The 18,269-nt window shown below is 31.8% G+C and overlaps 1 non-coding gene across 1 annotated transcript; it reads left to right on the forward strand.

Annotated features, from left to right (window-relative positions):
- Positions 1 to 17,325: 17,325 nt before the first annotated feature.
- LOC149527243 (small nucleolar RNA R71) lies at positions 17,326 to 17,431 on the forward strand. The gene has a single exon (XR_016351197.1). It is a non-coding gene; the product is annotated as a small nucleolar RNA R71 (small nucleolar RNA).
- Positions 17,432 to 18,269: the final 838 nt, after the last annotated feature.

The following is an 18,269-nucleotide window of genomic DNA, read 5'->3' on the forward strand; positions in this document are numbered from 1 at the left end:
AGATGATTTGCGCATTTCACATCCAACACCAGTTTCATTATTTTGTGATAATCAGGCTATAATTCATATTGCAGCAAATCCAATTTTTCATGAACACACCAAACATATCGAAATATATTGTCATTTTATCAAATAGCACGTTTAGTCAAAGATCCTTGTTCCCAAGTCAATTTCAACACATTTTCAATTGGCAGACATCTTCACCAAAGATCTTGGATGAAATCGATTCCATGATCTATTGGCCAAGTTAAGCATTACCAATTTACATGCTCCAACTTGAGGGGGAGTAATGGAAGAGATTTGATTTGAGATTAATGGAGGAGATTTGACTTGAGATTATCCTATAATTATTGACTAATTGATTTCTTAGTCAATTCTTAGTCAATGGCATAACTAATGTAATTGATTTCTTAAATCATGGCATAGCCAATGCCTTTATCTTAGGCAGCCACTTATTGTAAATATTTCTTTCCTTGTATCACCATCACCACTTGCATTTAAGCACACCGTGCCTTATGAATAAAACCATCAGACAGAGTATTTAAACTCTTCATATTTGCCAAAAACCTAAGTCTCAAGCATACTTTAGTCCTCGATATACTCTCCAAAGTTTTGCTTGGTAGGTTGTAAAATTTCTTAACCTTATTGCATAAGCACCCTTCTATTGACCAATCGAATTTCTTAGCACACTGCTAGCCGCTGCTAGCCTAGATGATTTCCAATAAGTTCCATCAAAGTTTAAAGTAATCCAACCTAAAGGTGGCACACCCAACCTATTAGTATTTTTTGTCTCTCATTATTAGATTTTAATTTGATGTTAAATCAGTTACTTATTTTACCATTTTCTTTTACTGATATAGTTTATTTTACTATTATTGGCATTGTAAATGGCAATTTTAACCTTAATCAGTTATTCTTGTAAACCAATCTTGTAAACTGACCGTTTATATATTGGTATAATGAAAACAAAACACTTTTCTTACAAATTCTTGTTCTTAGCATGAAATTATTTTAGTTTTAACATGGTATCAAAGCAAAATTGAATTTAGTTGTTGAAAATCCTTTCAATTCTTAAATTGTTTTCACCCATTCATTAGTCATTGGTTTTCATGGCAAATTTGCAATAATCTATATCAAACTCCTCTCCTGTCGAAGACCCACAGTCACCATTCTTCTTACATCACTTTAACAATCACAGGTCAATGATAATCAATCCAAAACTCTCTTTCATCAGTTACTCCTCATGGAGTCATTCATTCATGCTTTTCTTATTGATTCGTAATAAATCACGTTTTTTATATGGCTCCATTTTAGAATCGAAACCTTCTGATAATCTGTATGTCCCTTAGTTGAGATGCAACAACTTGATTGTTGCATGGCTCCTAGAATTAATGTCTCTGCCAATTGCTTCCATTATGTTTTATATGGACAAGGCTTTAGAGATATAGGAAACTCTTAAGAAGCAGTTCTCACAACTTGATGATGTGAGGATTTGTAATCTCTTATTCAACTTGTGCAACATTTCACAAGGAACAAGGTCAACCGACTTGTACTTCACTGAATTGAATAGTATATGGGAAAAACTTAAGAATTTTAAGCCTTTATCCCCATTGTAAATGTGAAAACTGTAACCAGGCATGCTTCCAAACATATATAGATTAGTATTAGAAAGACTTAGTATTCAGATTTCTCAATGGACTCAATGAATCCTATTATGCACTTAGGTCTCACATTGTGATGATCAGACCATTCCCCTTCTTAGGTGAAGCATATAATTTAGAACTTAGGGAGGAATCATAGAGAAATCTTCATGTTCAATCCTTGCCTATAATCGAGTAAATTGATATGACCATAGTTCTGATGGAAAGGTCAAGAACAAAAGTGAAATTATATGCTCCCACTATGGAAAGAAAGTTCATAACAAGGATAAATGTTATAGGCTTATAAGATTTCCACCAGAATTAAAGTTCACTAAAGGAAAATTGTAGAAGTTTCATGTCAGAAGAGAATGATCATATTTTGTTAATAGTGTTGGTCTTATGCTTCATTAAGAGCAACCAGAGGAAATTGCTGCTACTTTTATGTCACAATTAAACCTCTCAAAGCTTCAAGTTCAAAAACTAATGGCTTTAATTAATGATTCAATTGTTGACAGCGATGATAATCCTAGTTCATTAAACAATTAGCAAGAAAAGCCTTTATTAGTAAATTCTACCTTAATAGGTATTTTTACTAAACCTAAACCTTCTTGTTTTTGCACTAAATCTTCCTATTTTTGCATTGATAACACTATTGATGAGTCAATGAGTAATCAACATAGACATCTCATGAATCATAAATCTTGGATAATGGACACAAGTTCTACTAATCACATAGTGTGATCAACAAAATAGTTTCTTTATCCAAACTAGGAAAGAATGTGCATGTGTAAATGCCAAATAATGCTAAGGCATTAGTTTCTCACATAGGAGTTGAGAAGGTCTCACCATCATTGACTTTAGACCGTGTGTTTTGCGTTCCTTCTTTTACTTTTAATCTTGTTTCAATGAGTGCACTTACTAAGAATGATAAATATTGTTTAACATTCACTGATGAATATTGCATTGTTTAGGAACTAAGTTCATGGACAAGATTGGACTTGCTAAGGTAGTCTTAGGACTTTATCATTTGCAAAACCAGTTGGATGCACATTCACTTATAAATATTAGGCTAGAATAGATTGTAACTTTGCCTTCAAAGTTGCTTGTAAACAGTTGTCATTCATTGCCTAAGATTTTTAATTTATGGCACTTTAGATTATGACATGCACCAATAAATAGAACCAAATTGATTCATAAGTCTTGTAATGATGTTTCTTATATAAAGAATAAAATATGTGATATTTGTCCAATGGCTAAACAAAAAAATTGCCATTTCCCATTCATGTAGAGTCTACTACTTATCCTTTTGACTTAATTCATATGGATATTTGTGGTCCATATAAAACTTCTACAAGAGCAGGATATCATTATTTTCTTATTGTAGTGGATGGTTTTTCTAGATTTACATGGCTGTTTTGAATGAGGGCTAAGTCTGATGTTGTTACCATTATCCCTTCATTTTACAACATGATACACAATCAATGCAATTTGTCTATTAAACAGGTCATGTCAGATAATGGTTTGGAATTTAACTTAGATGAATTTTATTCTTCTAAGGCAATAATGCATTAACAATCATGTATTGAAACACCACAACAGAATGAAGTTTTTGAGAGAAAGGACCAACAATTGTTGGTAGTTGCTAGGGCCCTCTTATTTCAAGCCTCATTGCCATTAAAATTTTGGGAAGATTCAGTACTTATGGCAGCACCTATCATAAATAAGATACCTTTATCAGTTTTACAAAATAAAACACCATATGAACTATTGTACAAAAGACCACCTTCTTACACACATCTAAGAGTTTTTGGTTCCCTTTGTTTTGTATCGACATTATCACAATAAAGGAAGAAGTTAGAACCAAGAGCAAGAAAATGCATTTTTATAGGGCACCCTGTAAGAGTTAAAGGATACACACTATATGATTTGCAAGCACAAAAGACATTCATATCCAGAGATGTAGTGTTTCATGAGTTTGTATTTCATTTCCAAAAGCTCACAAATGAACATGTGTTTGATTCTAAACTTTCTTCATTCCCAATGCCTTGTTTATTGCATCATCAATCTGTTCTTGGTGAATTCAATCATATCCCTTTGATAATTCTTGTTCATTCCATCGCAATTCATAAAATGTGCATACTAACAATTTTGGAGCATCTTCACATGACCAGAATTCAAATTTTTTTCTTGAATCTTCACTTCAAAACTTACCTTTTGAACCTATTTTTCAAAATTCCAGTTTTGCTTCTAACACGCAAACTGTTTCTAACTCTATTCCTAATAATTTTGGTTCTAGAAATAACACTTCTTTGCCACTTAGGAAAAGTACTAAAACAGGAAAATCCCAAGGTACCCAGATGCCTACCAACATAACCTACAAAGTCAAACCAATAGTGTTACACAATATCCAATTACCAATTTTCTATCTACAACGCAGTTGTCAACAAACCACACAGCATTTACTACCTCTTTATCTCAAATACCAAACCATCATATTATCACCAAGCTATCAAATACGGTCAATGGAGACAAGTTATGGATTCTGAATTAGAGCTTTAAAGGCTAATAGGACGTGGACAGTTGTGCCTTTGCTTGTTGATTCTCATGCCATAGGTTATAAATGGGTTTATAAGACCAAGTTGAATGCAGATGGGAGTGTTGAGAGATATAAAGCTCGCTTGGTGGCAAAAGGGTACAATCAAAGGGAAGGCTTTGATTATCAAGAAACATTCAGTTCAATTGCCAAGCACACAACAATTTAGGTTTTCTTAGCCTTAGCTGCTATTAAGGGGTGGACATTGAGTCAGTTAGATATCAATCATGCCTTTCTCAACGGTGACCTCAATGAAACAGTCTATATGCAATTGCCTCTAAGGTATAAAATGAAACACCAGTCTCCTTCACAAGTCAAACTAGTTTGTAAACTACATAAATCATCATATGGGCTCAAGCAAGCTTCCAGGCAATGGAATGCCAAGTTCACTAATGTCTTGCTGGAATTTGGTTTCTCACAATCTAAAGCAGACTATTCTTTATTTACAAAATTAGAAACTAATGGTGATTTTGTGGCTTTTTTAGTTTATGTGAATGATATTATCATTGCCAGCTCATCCACTCAGTTACCTAACAAAGTAAAGGAATTTTTGAATACCAAATTCAAGCTTAAAGACCTTGGGCAGTTGAAGTATTTTTTGTGTTTAGAAGTTGCAAGGATAGATAAAGGATTCAATTTGTCAAAGGAAATACTCTCGACTTATTAGAAGAGTACGGTTTTCTTGGTTCCAAACCAGTTACCACGCCTATTGATCATAATCATCGGTTGTCCAAAACCAATGATGATGAACAGTTCACTGATGTTACTGTTTATAGACAATTAATTGGGAACTTACTTTACTTTGACTTTTACCAAGCTCGATATTGTCTATGCTGTCCATGTTGTTCCTTAGTACATGGATAAGCCTAATACTTCACACTTGCAGGCTGTTTTAGAATACTTAAATAGCTTAAGGGTGCTGTTGGTCACTGTATTTTTTTTCATCTTGTTTTGCCCTTCATCTGTCGGCCTACATGCAGTGATAGTGATTGGACAGGTTGCTTGGATACAAGGGGGTCACTTACTGGTTATTGTGTCTTTCTTGGAACCTCCCTACTTAATTGGAAATCTAAGGAACAAATGGTTGGGGCAAGAAGTTAAATTGAGGCTGAATATAGACCAATGGCAGCTACCATTTGTGAAATTATGTGGTTATTGTTCTCATTACATGATTTTGGGATTGCTCATTCTAATGGAGTTGTGCTGAATTGTGACAACCAGTCAGCTCTCCATCTTCGTAAGAATCCTGTGTTTCATGAGAGGATCAAGCACAATGAAATGGATTACCATTTCACTAGAGACAAAGTGCTTGATGGCATTATTCTTCCAAAGGAACCAACAAGTTACCTCAAAATTGATAGCCCACGGTGCACCATTGTATGATTCAGTAAGACGTACTATATGATGAGTGTACGAGTACCTAGTACAAGAGAGATTTGATTTGAAACTACTATATGTTCCAATCAATACAAATGAAGTTCTCATTTTAATATGAAAGTTTTGTTAATCTGGGAACCCAATTTCAAGACTTCAGAACATTCAATTTTTATGTACAAACGGTAATGATTAATTGTCACTATAATCATGGTTCTTTATTGATGGACTTAGCTAGTTAAGCTCTTTGATTTGAAAGCGAATTATGTGTTTACTTGCCTTCAATAGGTGCGACGTGATTACTGATTCTTCAAAAATCTGGTTTTTTTTCTCTGGCAAAGAAAAAAGGAAAAAGGAAAAAGGAAAGAAAACATATTCTTTCTTTTTGGTTGTTCGAACTCTGTAAAGAAAAAGGATCTTGTGCAAGTACTTAAGATCTAGACAATAAATATGTCAAATGGAGCTAGTAGGGATAGGGTGGGGTACATATAGATTGCAATTAGATTATAGACATAAATTATAATGCTCTTTTTGGCTAACTGTTAAATATTTATGATTTTGAATCATATAATAAATTTTATTCTTTTCTTTTCAAGATTTGAATCCAAAACCTTCGAATTAAAAAATAAAGTTTCTATTTATTGAGGCCTAGAGTGTCTTATTTAAGATGATGACTAATATCTTTTGAGTAATTTTTTCCCTCTCTTTTTCTTTTTTTCCTAGTCAAATAGACAATCTTACATAGAAGTTAGGGAGGAAAAGTCAAGGTTATTATCATTATGGGTCATGTTATTGTGTCTTGGATATACGATTTGCCAGTGGTCACATATCTTTTGGTTAACGCAAAATTTTTTTCTTTTCATTTTAGTAGTTTTGTAACAAAGGGAAAGGGTTAGTTAACTCAAATGGATCAGCAAAGGCAAACATCACTTTAAAAGAAGTGTATAAATACGCACTAATGTCATAACAAGTGTTGGTGAGGACAACTTGCCGAATCCAGAGAATGAATTTAGACATGTTTTAGTGATGAATCTATTGATTTGATCGCTTAACAAAGATGATTGAAATATCAAAAAGATGCATCATGTATCTCATCAAATCTTGGATGAATTATTTCTATCCTGCGAACACATACAGTTGACAATATTTAATTGATATCCATGGAAATTCTCCCTTAATTAATAACCAATCAATAAAAACTAAAACTGAAAAATTAATACACTTAATAATTATAATGAAGGTGAAGCTCCTTAAGGTCTATGAGATGGAAAAAGAAAACAGTCTAGGGATAACATTTAGGATAAAATAATTTGATTTTTTTAAGTTTTAATTATACTTTTACATGAGTTTATTAGTATTCGAAATAAACAGTCTGTCCCAATGACATTAACAAACAAATGTAAAATATATGAAATACTTTTTTTTTCACTCTTTTTTATTATTTTCCTTTCTTTTGAGTTCGTCGATGACGTTTCTTTACATCAGCCGGCCATCCCGTGGTCTAATTTGACTGTGAAATGTCAGATCTCTTTAGGAGGAGTGTAATATCGACGTTCCCTTGGGAAGCACGAGATTGACACTCCATAGAGGTGTGCAGATTTGGGGAACACTTAGATCCGGGGCTTTCCAAATTTGCGCTCCCTTGGAGGAGTGTGATCTAGTCAGATCTAACACTTTTGGATCAGATCTAATTGTAAGGTGGTCGATTAGCGAGAGGTAGAGTAAAGAGATTTTTTTTTTTTGAATAGGAGAGAACGAAGTTTTAAAAATAAAAAATTATAATTTATAGAGTGTGGTAATTTTTAAAATTAATAAAAAAGATATTTGTCATGTTATTAAACTAACGAAAACATTAACCGTTAATTAACAATTAAATTTGTATGCCTAACGAAAGATTTTTTTAAAATAATTTTTTTATTTTAAATATTAATAAACTCATATTAAATAATGACTAAAACTTAAGAAGCTCAATATTTTACATTAACATTTATTCTTCTCTTTTGTTTTCAGCCCTTTAAGAGCTAAGAAGGGAGTACCGGACTAGTTCCTTTAAAGACTGACCTAAAATATCATCACCAAAGCCCCATGCTTATTTAATGTGAGGCCTATAAACTTGCTTGATATTTATGCTTTTTTTTGGGGGGGGGTTAAAATTGGCTTGATGCTACTCATCACTGTGAGTGTATGTTGGGGTATTTTCAGGTAGCTTTTCACTATGATTCATGGACATATATTAATCACCACTTGTTAGGTCTGATGATGTATCTAACAAACAGTCTCTCTTCCCAATAAAGCATGAAATCATAAATGATGTTTCTTTCTAGCAAAAATGTTCTTAGGTCAGCCTCACATGGCCTGTCATGGGGCACCTAAATTTATGATCCAGGAAGCCAAAATTCTCCTTGTTGTACTATTTACTTCTTGATACCAAGCAGGCCATTTGACAAGGACAATGTTGTCCTTTACTTTTGTTTTTTGTTTTCCCCTCCTCTTCGGTGGGTGGAATATTGAGAATTGAACACTTCTTTTCTCTCTCTGCTTTAGGTGATGGCATCTTTATCTGCCTCTTTCCCATACCCCGCTTTCCCTTCAGGTTTACTTTGGGACATCCATGAAAACCTCACCTTTTTGCTAAGAAGGAAAGATAAGCAAGGCAGACAGCTTTAGTTCCAACAAGAAAATCTTTGTCAAGTTAACGTTCCAACAGCAGGACATGTTTGGAGATGTAAAAGCTTTGAAGTCTAATCCACATAAAATGACATTTTTTTCTGTTGAATAATTCTGTAATTATTTTTGAGGATAGGACCTTGTTCCAATCACAATCTATCTAACATAAACTGAATTTATGGAATTTTCCTTACCATATTTGAAGCCTTGAAAGAAATTAGTGTACTTTTCTAGCCTTGTTAGGGCAAACAGGCAGCGATTGAAGGGCATGTTTTCCTAATGTTTTCTTTCTAGCAGTGGAAAAGTCGTCCTCTCCTAAATTTCAGCTACATTTGATAGCTTGCAGATGTACTGAAATGTAGGGAAACACAGATGATATCTGATGACATTGTCTATTTCTATGCCTAGATTTTTTCATTTATAACAATCAGTGTGCGATTCCTCATTTTTACCGGGCCCGGTGTACGTTTGAGATTGAACTTCTTGAGTAAGCCGGCAAAGCTAAACGAATACTAGTGCTCGGCACATTGAAATGGAATGGTTTTATGGAAAATAAACGACAAAAATTAGCTACCCCACTTGTTTTGAGAATGATATGTGTCATATTCATGCATTCCACTAAATTAATAAACTTGATGCTAAATAAATAAGAAAGCTTTAAACTGTCAATCCACCCAACAAAGCAGGTTTCCACGTATCGGTTGGATAAATGATGACCGATTACCAGTATCATACACTTGCATGACAAAGAAATTGATTCCTGTTAATATTGACATGGCTTGATTTGGTCCATTAATGCATCATCAGCTTGTTTAACTTGACACTAGTTTGATGAACGCTCCAAACACGTGCCACTTAAAATGTTTTTATGTTTAATGTCCCACAATTGTATCGTAGCACAGCTTTTAAGCAGGAGGGATTCATAGAGTTTTCTTTTTCGTTGCTCAGTTGAAGGCCCCATTCAGAAGTGGATTATCTATAACATTGGGCTCTCCCAGAGCTTTAATATTTGCTAAACCGAAGTCACCAAAAGAAAATTGGGCCTCAAGCATTACAACAGTGTTACCTTACTGAGATTTTCTTTCCTCTTTAACTCCAGAGAGAGCTTAATGGATTGAGGATTATATGCGAGAACACGATGGCTTTAAAGTGTCAGCTAATTGCCTTCCTTACTTGACCTGGTGATATCGGGACAATTTGCGAGGCATGCAATGTAGGTTTTGGTTCGAATCCAAGCCACTCCTTTTCCATCTCTCAAAATTCTTGCAATAAAGAAAGGAAAAATTATCTTATAAAGATGAGGGGCTGAATTTCACTTCTAACAAGAATGAGGTTTTCTAACGGGAAAGTGACTCTGTTGTATAGTATAGCTCATGTATTAGAGAAAAATGAAAAATACTGTTACTTGATTTTAAAATTTCCATTTCACTCTTAGGTATAATAATTATAAGTGTTGGTGTTGCGTGTGTGTGTGTGTGTGTATACACACTCTTATATAGGTCTTGATATTTCTAATAAGATATTACTTCACGTGCTGTGTTTTTTGCTCTTCATTGCTTGTTCTTCCAGATGGGTGGGATCCAATTTATGGCTGGTTCATGTATTTTTTATTTTCCTGAGCTTTCAGTGGATTCCTCTTTGCTGTCATAAGTTGTCTTCCCCTTCCTCTTGACTAAAGACTTTTTTCAACATGCTTGAATATTTTGGTTTACGAATATACATTTCTTACCTTTCAAAAATAGATATTTCTTTGCAAGAATTAAATAGTTTAAGAAAAAAATTTATTCTATACACAATTACTTGAAAATAATAGATATTGTCATTTATTTCATAATTTTAATTGAAATTTTAAGTCTAAATTATATAGTACAAAGTTTTATAATTGTTAAATTTTCTTGTAAAATCAAAATGTGGATTTATATTATTTTATTTTGTATCTTTATCAAAATTAGTTAAGTTAATTTGGTTTGATAAAAAAATAATATTTTAATCAATAATATGTATCTTAAAGTGGGTTAGATTTAATGTTATGCTTTTTGGCTTGGTTTTTTTTCAACTTATTCACCTCTTAAAACCAAAAGTCAGACGAACAAAATTTAGATAAGTTTTTAAAAAATAAAAACTTTTTTAAAAAAAAATTTTGAAAAAAAAAAAAGAGCTTTGGAAAAAGCTTCAAGGTGGAGCTTTCTCTTCTTTTTTTTTTTTTAAAATACGCTTCTTTTTTAGGAGAATTTTTCTTTTTGTTTCAAAAATACCCTCATCTATTAAAATTTTTTAACTTTATCTGTTTTCACTTTTACATGATTTATTATTAATTATAAATTTTATGTTATATAAAAATACTTTTTATACTTTTTATAAATAAAAACTAAAATTAACTTTTTTTCATTATGAAGAAAGGAATTTGTGATTAATAGAAACTTATTTATTAAATACCTTTTATGGTAGTTTTAATCAAAATTAGAACTTATATAAATTATTTTTTAAACAACTTATTTATAAAAAAAACTTATAAAAATAAATTTATCAAATAGATTTAGCTTAATTTTAAAATTATTATTTTTTATAAGAGCTTCATAATAGTTTTTAAGCTAAACAAAAACCAAACGAAACAAGTTATGAAGTTAAGAGTGTAGCCCTATTTAGGAAATCTTAAATCTTATATTAAGTAGGATTAAGGATTTATTATGCAAAGGTAAAAGTGGGTTACCTCTCCTATTTATAGAAAATATTAAGAATCTCACATATCGGAGAGTTGAAGATTAAGGAGAAGGAAGATCCTACTGCAATAAATCCCAACAATTAATTTAGTCAATATCGCTTCCGTTATGATATATCTTGATTAATACATATTAATTATACATAGCATTCAATAATTGATATCAGAGTCACCGTGGTTAGGATTTAGAAACCTTAAGAATTATATATAGATTACATAAATCATTATTACATGTTAACATTTGGTGTGGTTTTGAATTTGTGTATTTATGCCATTAAAATTCATAATTTTCTTATGAAACGTACAGTTAAATCTTGAAAATGTCAAATTGATGATATCTTATTGATTATATAGTTGTTAGGTCGAATTACATTCATGTAATTGAATAAAATTGCAGCTTAAGAAATTGAGTTTTTCAAAAGCTACAAGTTTTTACAATTTTAAGCCAAGAAAAACTTGATTTTATGTAATTTTTTTGAAATTACCTTAGGGTTATTGTTTCTTGAGTAGTCAAAATTGTTAATGAGGTCTTACAGCTTTATTAAACTCGTCGATTTCATCAAATTCGGTACTGTAACTTTAGATATTATATTCACAGGAATGGATATTTAGGTTTGGCTTAAATTTGTTTAAAATGTACTCAAGTTGATGCATTTTTAATTTGAATTAGCATAGGGCTTTTGTTCCTCTTAATACAAGGGTTAAATCAGTGTAAAGCTTGTAACTTGGTTTTAAAATCCAATTCATGAATGGATTAAAATCTTGATATTTTATGTGTTTTAGTTCAAATTTATCTCTATAAATCAATTATTATATCTTATACAAATAAAACATAAGTTTTGATTGTATAAAATATAGGATTTAGTGAATTGAATATTGAGGAAAACAAAATAGAGACAAATGGGAATGAAACTCAAAATTATAGGTAATTATATCAATTTATTTTGTTTTAGTGAATATTGATGAATGAGTTTCATTAAAACATGTTTTAATTGAGGTTTAGAAGGGTCTAATTTGGTTAAAACTGAATATAAATTGAGAATTGGGGAGAAATTAAGAAAACCCAAATGCGTTGGGTTTGGACTAATTGGGTCAATTCACTTGGTTAGCGGAAGAAGAAAGGTTGGGCTTGTTGATCAGCCGAAGGCCACTCCCAAGATGTCACGGTCCGTGATTCCATGATCAGTCCAACTCGATTGGACCACTAGGCAATGGTGTTGTACAACAACACAAGATGTGTGTCAACCATAGGATGACATAACACGCGAGTACAATTTCGACAACCATCGGGCCAACATCGAATAAGGGATGCCATGCACACAACACACCCATAGAACTAGGCTGCACATGTAGAGGGCAGTGAGATGAGCTGTGCAAAGCAGTGCAAAACAACGAGCCTGATGTGCCAGCTTGGTACGTAAGGCTCGCGCATATGAAGGGCGAGCATCAAAGTGCTGCGCACAAGATAGTCGAGTGCATGAGGGCCACGCAGTAGAAGTCCACACGTCAGTGGGGTGCGCATTAGAGGACAACATACATGTTACGTGTAGGAAAGTAGTGCGCATGGAGGCCGTGCGGATGGAAGTCGGGCAACAAGAGCCTGTGTAAAAGCGGACTCCCTATATGAGGGTGATTTATTCGTTGCTAGAAAAAATGGTGGCTAAGTATTTAGGCAGTTTGCATATTAGTGGATTGCCATACTTTTACAAGGGTTAGATGGGTTATCACTATAAATAACTTTTTTAGTTTTTATTGTAAGGCACTGAGTTGCTGACCAAGCATTTAACATAAGTCACTTGTATTTTGTTTACATTTGAAGAATAATACAATTATTGTTTCTCTCATTTCTTTTTTTCAATTGTCTTATGCTTTCGCATTATTATCATTTAAGCTTGCTTAGTCTTCACATACAGAGGTTAAGCATTACACGATTCTAGGTTAAAGTTTCAAGCCTGTGACACAAGTGTTGTAGAGGAAGCATACTAACGAAGAAGTTATTTGGGAAACTAAGGATGAAATGCAAGCCAAATGTCCTCATTTATTCGAGTGATAAGGTTAGTACACTTGATTTTAATATGGAGATGAATTTTCCAAAGGGGCAAGAATTGTGAAACCCCAAATTTTCAAATAAGAACAAAAATAAAAAAATTAAATCCATAGGTAAAATGGTCATTCCTGGTAAGTTTTTATTAAATACTATATATCAAAAATATTATTTGGAAGGAAATATTACTTAAATAAGCTTCTAGAAGCCTCAAGGAATTGCTTCTTCCTTTTTGTCTATACCAAGGTTGAACCTTTCATCAACATCATAATAATAATAATAATAATAATAATAATAATCTTTGACTTTTAAAAAAATAAAATAAAATAATCTCAAGCTTGTTTAAGAAGCTTTGCCTTTCTTTCTTTTTCTCACATTGGCCATCCCCCACACTTTTAATTTTCTTCTTATTTTTGCACATTGGTCGAACCTCCCTTGTTTTCTCCATTGTTCTACATTTTTCTATGTTGTTCTTCATTTTTCTTGTTTCATCATACTATCTCAATTTTCATCTTTCTTTTTGGTCCGTTTTTACTTGTTAAAATCATGAGCATGTGTTTTTTAATTTCAAAGCTAAGTTAAGGTGGGAAATTGAAACTTTAAATATTGTTATTCAAGGGTTTCACATTCAAGATCATTTTTCCTAAATCCAAGTTTTCTTGTTTTTATTATTTTGTTAGGAGTTGATTTCAATTTTACTATTTTCAAACTCACCAAGGAATAAGAATATGGGATTTTGGATTCATGGGATTCAAGAGTTGATTGATTATGTAGGTGGAAAAATCTTGAAGTTGGAATGGTGGAAGGGTCAGTGCTTAATGTTATTATATTTAAGTTAGTAGTATAAATGAGCTTATGAATCTAAGCTAGTTAATTAAAAGCACATATTGATTCCTTGTGTGTGTTGACTAGTCTAGGTTCATTGTAGTGCCAAGGATTAACTAAGTGGCTTAGCCTTGATTTGGTGGCATATAAGGTGAGGGATATGTAGTTAAATTAGTTTTGAATAAATGTATGCAATGTTTTTGTTATGTTATGATTAATGCTTTCAAAAATGTGTATGGGAAATGAGTCTTTTGTATTGTATGTTTTGCCTTCAACTATGTTTAAATTGGTACTATTATTAATTTGTTTGAGAACTATTAAGTGTTGTAAACATACATGGTTTCTATGATCAATTTGTTTATGAAATGTTATGCTTGGCAAAATTATACTCTCTTTGTTCATGTTGAATATGGAATCTTTTAGGAAATTGAAATTAGTTTTAAAGAACAGGTGAAAATGTATTCAATGTGGTGCACTTAAGTGAGGACTTGGGAAAGCAGTAGTTTTGCTAACTATTGTGTACAATAAGACCACCCTACCTAGCATTAGGAAAGTGGGGTACAAGGCACTAGCCTTGTAGCCGAAGGATGGCACAAGCGATATTGAAGTCAATAGATCGGAGTGCACTAACTATATGGATTAACTACCTATTATGTGTGTTATGTTTGCATTTTGTGTTTCCTAAGTTGCCCCACTAGTGTATTAAATTTTGATAATGATGCTTGGACTATTTGATATATATTATTATTAGCTTTTCACTAATTAAAGGTTATATGAATATATGATTAGATTAAGTGTGGTCAAATTTTGAAATGAGGAAAGCACCAAATATACAGATTTTAAATGAAGTTGCAAGACTTGTTTCTTATGTGTCAACACTTATCTCCTGTTTTCTTTTTTTTTTAAATAGAGGTTCTTCTTCATATGATTTGAGACATAAGGACCTTGGTTTTCTAGAATATGATTATTTAATGTTTTATAAATAAGATATGATGGATTTTGAGTACGTTCGTCCATGGTTTTATGTTTTCAAACAAAATTGCATAGTTTCAAAAAGAGCATGGTTTATTAAATACTTTTCTGTTAATGCTCATTTCTTTCCTTATCCCTCATTGAGTATTATGTACTCACCTTTTTTAAAATCTCATGTTTTTGTTTTTAAGATCTCGAGTTAGATAAAGCTTAGCTTTGAAGTGGATCTTCTTTCGACAACCTTGGTAGATATTTAAAAGAATTCACTAGCGGTACTAATATTTTGCTAGTCGTCAAGCAAAATATAAAAGAAAATCAAATAAACATAAGCAACTTAAATGAACAACTAACTAGAGTTAAAAAGCACCAAATCAATGATCTTCATAATTTTTTCAAAAAGTATGCCTATTAATATCTAACTCAAAGAAAAATATAAGCATCATTCAAGCTTGTGCTTCAATTCCAATGCAAGTACATTCTCGAATGGGCTCTCGTGTGTGTGTGAAATATTTTACCGAGAATATCATGCCATCCAAATGAGTTTATGCCAATGGAAAATTAAAATTAACATTAGAACTCCATATGTTTCTTTTCATCTCTCTCTCCACTAATGTAGACAAATACTAAGTCAAGGATTAATAAGATTTTATAAAGCTTGTAATGCATGGCTAGGGTCAAGGTAGGATAAAGTATACTAATTTGGCTCATTTCACCCTAAGCACATAATTATTATAAGGCCTATATAGAGCTCTATTTTTATTCTTCAAGAACTCTTTTTTTCTTCTCTTTGAACTTTTCTTTTATTCAACACTTTATTCTATTTTTTTTTCTTTTTTTCTCTTTTTCATCACAATTTCACACCCTCAAACTTTTTTTTTAATGTTGCAGGTAATGGAGTGGTTTTTTTTCAACTCTAGCTTTTTCCATCTCTTTCCACATTTAACTAAATACACTTACTAAATTTATATAAATGCTTTAGAGTGAAAGTTGCAAAATTGGAATTTTTATTTCAAGGCTAGGCTCCATTGTTATGTGGTTGAAAAAAAAAGGAGAAAATAGGCTCAAAAGAGTATAATAGGGATCCAAAAAAAAAAAAGGTTAGTTTAAAAAGCTTAAACAGTCCAACGATGGCCTAAATCATCTCTTTAACTAACTATTGCCTAAGATTTTACCTCGAGAAAGAATCAAGTAAATTCTAAAATTCTTGATATAATCTAAAATTTACATCAATATAAACCTTCTCTAGATATGCATAATAATTCGAAATAAAAGATAAAGTACTCAATATATGTGAAAAGCACATCATAACAATGATACTTAGCAAAAAAATTTAACATAAACCAAATAATATCCTAATTTACCAAGATCTAAAGATAGAAGACAGCTAAATTCTCATCATTGGAAAAGGAAATTATTGAAAAATTTGGTACTAATCACTCTAGATCCTAAAATTTTCAAAAAATCATAATGAAAATTAAATGATAGACTATCCTAATTAGCTTAAAGTTTAAATAAGCATGCAAATAAAATTAAATCGTAAATTCCCACTGAATATCCACCACCAAAAAAATTTCTCTCCTCCCAAAACTTAAATGAAACATTGTTCTTAATGTTAGAAAAGTAAAGAAAAAGTAAAGAATACTCGTCTGATAGTTAAAGAACTTCGGGGAGGCTTTACTCCTTTTCCTCATCTTCATCATTATCACTAATGCTAGTGGGGTTTTTTTTTTTTGCTGAAAAAAGAAAATAAATAGAGATTAAAGTAGAAATATAAATAAAAAAAATAAAAATAATTGAAAAGAGAAAATATGAGTTTCGAAAGTTTTGGTTGCCTACCAAAAAGTATTTCTTTATAGTCACTAGCTTAACTATGGCACCCCTTTTTGCACTTATTAACCACCTAAATAAGGCTTAAGGCTTATTCCATTAACCATGAATGATCTAGTAACCTCACTAGCAATTTCTATGATACCACAAGAATAAACCTTAACCACTCTAAAAGGATCCAACCATATTGATTTGCGTTTCTATGGAAAAAGCTTGAAGCGTGGGTTGAAAAGTAACAAAATTTGTTGTACTTATCATTGAAGGATAATCCTTGTCAAATTCCTTTTTAGCCAACTCATGAACTAAATCCACTCTATGGTAACTATTAGTGTAAAGATACTTAGTTACATTAAATATATTAAACACTACTTCTTCCTTTCCAACTTTGAAAGTTATTTTGTCAAATTAACAATTTTCTTTGTGAAAACAACAAATTGTGCATTAATGGTATTTATTGCATCAAGCTCATGAATTCTAGCAACTTTTCTTGCACTTAATCTTTTGGATGGCCATTGATAGTTATTTGAAGCCATCTCCTCAAACAAATCATAGGCTTGATCAATGGATTTACTCATAAGTGCTTCTCAAGCTGCAACATCAATGATGGATCTAATTGGTCCCAACAAACCATTATAAAAAAGTTTGAACTTACAGCCATTGAGGTAATCCATGATGAAGACACCTTCTAAGCTAATCTTTGTATCGCACCTAAGCCTTTTATAATGATTCAGAATCATATTGCGCAAAAAAGGTGATGTCATTATGCATCTTTACTATCTTAGTTGATGGGAAAAATTTTGTCAAGAATTTCTAAGCCAAATCATCCTAAGCAGTGATAGAACCAGCTAGAAACAAATCTAGCCAACTCTTTGCCTTATCTTTCAACAAAAATGAGAAGGGCCTCAATTTTATGGCATCATCAATGACATCATTAGCTTAAAAGTATCGTAAATACCCAGAAAATTCACAATATTTGAATTTAGATCATCATTCAGTAATCCCCCAAATTGAACAGAAGTCTGAATCATCTAAATTATTTCTGCCTTAATTTCAAAGTTGTTAGCTTAAATGGTAGGTCTTCGGATACTAAAGTGGAGACCTTGTATAAATAGGATAGCATATTCCCTCAAGGATTTCATTTTTTCCCTTTGTTCGTTAGTCATGATGTTGATTTGAGTCGAAATTTGTATTTTTTCCCTTTGAAGTTTTTGAAAGGTTTTTTTGATTTCTAGATCAAAAGGAATTATTTCCAAATTTCAAGCTCTTTGCATATAACAACTAAAAGTACCTGCAAATAAAGAAAAGTTTGAAGTAAGATTAAGGATGCTTGGTATTAATATTGATAAAAAGGAATTAATAGTCAAACTTCTTGGCATTAATATTAATATTGATATAACAACCAAAAACTTCTTGTTGATTTTTTCACATAAGTGCACGTATTGTTAAACAAGTAATATAGTGATAAAATAGAGTATCGTTCTCATAGAGAATTTGTTTTAATTATTAATTGTTAGATACTCCTCTTGTTACACCTTAATTTAATTTGAACGAATTTAAGAATGTAGAAAATTAAAAAACTAAAACTAAACTAAGCTGAAATAAAACTTG

This window comes from Theobroma umbraticum, unplaced genomic scaffold, assembly GCF_002168275.2.
Source record: "Theobroma umbraticum cultivar Fairchild unplaced genomic scaffold, ASM216827v3 scaffold_147.0, whole genome shotgun sequence".
Classification (NCBI taxonomy): Eukaryota; Viridiplantae; Streptophyta; class Magnoliopsida; order Malvales; family Malvaceae; genus Theobroma; species Theobroma umbraticum.